Consider the following 4,815-nt stretch of genomic DNA (forward strand, 5'->3'; position numbering starts at 1 on the left):
GGCTCGTGCTGTAGCGTATGACCGGCGTCCGGCGCTAGATGTAAATTAGCGGCTCTCTGTGCGAGTACCGAGAGTATCGAGTAGAGCGGAGGAGCGAAGCTCCGGAAAGTACTTGTAATTACGTCACCGATGTAATTAGTCCTACTTTATCATATTTCTCCAAATATAATTGTTCTTATTATTACGCTCTCGCGTAGTTTATTTTTGTGGCCTATCTCTCTCGCACTCCGACAAATTTCCCACACCTCTTGCGACCCACCCCCTGCCATCGCGAATAGGTTACGGGCAAAAGTAAGAAGATTTCGAAAAGAGTGGCACGCTCTCTCGTGCCTGGCGCCCAACTTAGTAATAAAATTTTATGGTTTTATTTTGACAATTTCGAGAGTTTTTATTATATTTATTTTAGTAATAAAAATTACAATCTTGTCCGAAAAACTGCCTGGCTGTCGCAAAATTCAATTACCGAGGGAAAGGAGATACTTTTGCGTACGAGGAGTACGAAGAACACGCGACGAAGTTGTGCCGTTGCTCGCGAGTACGGTTACAATATATATATATATATATATTTAAACAAATATGGTTCATTCCACGTCAACTGAGACAGAGCGGTGCCCAAAATGTGTTATGACCAAAAAAATCGTTTCAGGGCTCGAAATGTTCGTAATCGCATGTACTTTCGAAGAGCATATGTCGTTTTCAGAAAATTCAAAATGGCGGTTAATAAGGAGCCCATAACCCCATTGATTATCAGATTTCGTGCAGAAAATGGCTATTCTAAAACTCAAAATTTTAATTATATAAAATTTTGAGTATGTAGAAAGCTCTCTGCGTTTACCAGGGTTGAGACTGTCTTCAATATCAATGTTCGAAGCCCGCGTTACTTTCTTTTTTTATTTTATTATTTCTTTTTAAGTTTTAAAATTTTATTTCTATTATGTTATTCGTTTGTTTGTCTATAATAAGATTATGTAAAATGTACCTACAATTCAGTCTAGTATTGAACAACTTTAAATGCCTCATTGTCGTTTGAAGAATGACTGAAAAATGCAGTCATCGATAAACTTTAAAAATATCCATTTACGGATTTAGAATAGTCAGATGTCTGGAAAAGTGTTATTTTTTATCTTATAGTATTTTGTTTACATGCTATTTGCATAATTTAATGAGAACCAATTAGATAAATGCAGAAGCGAAGAAACAATTACAGAGACACATCTTAGTATAAAAGAAGTATTTAAAATACTTCTAAAAGGGAGGGCCGAGTCCGAAGCACTCGAACTCCTCCGAATAGGTCTTCATGTTTCCAAAGTTCGCCGCTAGGCGATCCCCCCGTAACAAACATTCAGCTAGGACACGCGTTTACTGTTCAGAAAAATAATCAGTTAAAAGTTTTCAGATATTCAAACGCCAATGAGGCACTTGCAGTTGTTCAATATTAAACGTTACAAAATCGTACGTTTTACATCATCTTATTCTAGATAATCAAATGAATAATATAATAGAAATAAAATAAAAAAAAACAAAAAAATAATAAAATTTTAAAAAATTAAAAAAGAATTAATAAAACTAAAATAAAAAAAAAGAAAGTAACGCGGGCTTCGAACATTGATATTGAAGACAGTCTCAACCCTGGTAAACGCAGAGAGCTTTCTACATACTCAAAATTATTTATTACATACTGAAACGATTTTTTTGGTCGTAACACATTTTGGGCATCGCTCTGTCTCAGTTGACGTGGAATGTCCCATATATATATTTATATGGAAACATATATACATATATTGTATACAAACATATATACATATATATATATTTGTATACGAGTTAATAATGATACGTTGAAAATTTTTATAGTGATATAACGCTAATTAACGTAAAATCTTAAGTTGAGCAAGTCACATTTGAAAAGCAACTTTTTATCATTATGCAATATTTATTGAACAATACAATAACTAGTTTATCTCTTTATTGAATTTGATAAACTTCCGTATGTACTATACAGCTCCTATTATAAAGGTGTAGCCACAATAAAAGGAATAAGGAATTAAGAATAAAGAATAACGATTTTAATCTATCAGAAATCGGATACATCTGAATAGACGGTTTCTGATAGATTGAAATCGCTGTTTTTTATTCTTTTTTTTTATTTAATTCCATATTCTTCACATTGTGGCTAACATCCTAATACATATAACAAATCATTAATATTTATTTATTTGTCAATTTCATTTTTAGGTCGTCGAGGTGCTGGACGTTCCAGGGGCCTCTGGTATGTGCGGAGAACCCTAGCAAGCCTCCAGCAAAATGAAAGAGGAGCATATAGGGGAAGAGGAAGAGGAGGTAGAAGGGGGAGAGGAAGAGGAGGTAGAGGAAACACAGGAGGCAGAGGCATTAATTATAATGCCTCTAGAATTAATATAAAAAATATATACAATTATAAATACATAAATAAATAAAATTATAATAAAGTGCTATCATTAAAAATATCTTCCTTAAATGTTTATATGTTACATAATTCTTAAATAATCCTTAAATGTTTATATTTTAAAAAGAAAAAATTCATAAAAACACACGACGCAATAATCAGAGCGCAATTCAAATTGTACTGTAAAATTGTATATATAAAACTTTAACATAATATTTGAAGAGATGGGCATGTTCAATAATAAACAAAATATCCAAAGTGAAATATTCGAATATTACATTAAAGTTTATTACAATACGAATGTTGCGCTCTGATTACTGCACCATATTCTTATAAGTCTTTCTTTACTATATTTATAGAATTGTAGAAAAATATATAGAAAAATATTGTACAAACAAATTTTACATTGATATAAAGGAATTTGTAGATCGATAGTAAGATCCCATGCATAATGGAAGAAATATCAAGAATGAATATGACACATTACGCATAAGAGAAATATGAATAGAGATTAAACGTAATTCATAATGGATACAAATGATTGAGATGTGGGACACAAACAGTACGCAAAGTTTAATCTGTATTCATAATATTTTATTTCTAATATTTAATGTTTATTCCTGTTCTTAATATTTCTTCCATTGTACAATATAGTTCCCATTAAGTCGAGGACTTACAGTCGCGCGTCGAATCGAATGTAAGGAGAATAATCGACTGATTGGTCTATTTCTTTATGGCTTAGGGTTTAAAGCTCAAGTTTTATGCCTTAAAATCTCGTTGTAGACGCCGCTTTATATCGCGTTTTTAAATCTGAAACGTAATTAATCCGTTACACACATTCCATAAAAACTACATCAATAATAAACTAAAAGTCAGATGCTAGAAATTCACCAATCACCGTCGAATGTGAAAATAATAATCGACTATAACTGATCGATTTCTAGCTTCCGACTTTCGATTTATTACTAATGTACTTATTGTAGATTAGCGTTTAAACTTTGCTTTTTTCATAGTTTTATCATAAATAAATAATTAAGTTAATTAGTGGTAAACGTATCGGCTGAAACTATATTTTGACATAATTATTGAAATTATTCGTTTAAAGCAACAGTAAAAAAAATGATTCGACATGCATGGTATGCGAATCAAACTTATTCGATGAAAGATCGAGATTTTTAAAAGCAAATAAAATTTGTTTTCAAATTTGATATCATCTTTACATATATAATTGTATCTAAGATGACACCAATATAATTTTATTATGTACAAGAAGACTTTATTATGAACAAGGTTAGAACCCTTTATATTATGTTGTGTTAAAATAACTTTTGTTAGTCTATTGAAAAGCGAATCAGTATTTTTCCTACAGTTTTGTTGGTTTAAAAATACATACGCAATTAATTTTAATAATTAATATGAAAAAATGTTTTTCTTTTTTTGCCTAATATTCTTGCAGATCACGTTTACGAACACCCATATATAGCAGCCATGGACAACTATTAATAATTAATGTCTCGTAAAGTATCGCGTTTTGACATAATTTATATGTAATTTATACTATTCTAGGTTAATAAGAAAAATATACTATTACTACAATTTATTAAAAATTATGTGTAGAATGACTTTGCTCCTCATCCATACACGCCGATTGCCGAGCGGCCGAAATTGTCGAGAAAACCTTTTCGGCCGCTTGGAATAAGCGCGGTACGCGCGAGGATAAGTTACAGATAGTCGGTACTCTTCTAGCTTATACCGCCTGGGTTCTCTTTCTATCTTGTACCGCCCGATTTTAGCCGAGTTCTTCTTCTTCGAGTTTAGTGTGGCCCTCGCCACTGCAGATGGCGGCGACTTCGGCCAAAAGCGGAACTGGAGCAGATATCTAGAACAAACCAGGCGGGACACCGCCTGGGTAGGAAAAGCAGGGGATTACTCCCCCCTCCCCCCCTTTTTCCGGAGGGGGTATGACACCCTTTCATGAGAATCACTCGAAGGTCTAAAGATTTGAGATAAGCGTTGATCAATCGACACAAGGTAGAAGGGGGATTCCTAAGTATATGGTGGATATCAATAGGAAACAGAGGAAAGTGTTTTTTGAGATAATTACGTAGTCTAGCAGATTTGCCTATACAGCGATTACAATAGAATATTATATGATTATCTTGTCTAGAGTAGCCGCAGAAACAAGCAGGAGAGTCTGCTATACCCTTGCGATGAAAGCTGTAAGCGAGGTTATAATGATTGGAGCGTATTCTAGAAATGACAACTACTTCCTCTCTACAAAGAGATTTATTATAAAATCACGGTTTAGGAGAGTTGTTCCTATAGTACTTATCGTATAGCTGCCCCTTATTAAGAGGCGGAATGATCTAGATATGCTTGGAATTTTTTCC

The sequence above is a fragment of the Trachymyrmex cornetzi genome, unplaced genomic scaffold (genome assembly GCF_001594075.2).
Source record: "Trachymyrmex cornetzi isolate Tcor2-1 unplaced genomic scaffold, Tcor1.1 scaffold604, whole genome shotgun sequence".
Lineage (NCBI taxonomy): Eukaryota > Metazoa > Arthropoda > Insecta > Hymenoptera > Formicidae > Trachymyrmex > Trachymyrmex cornetzi.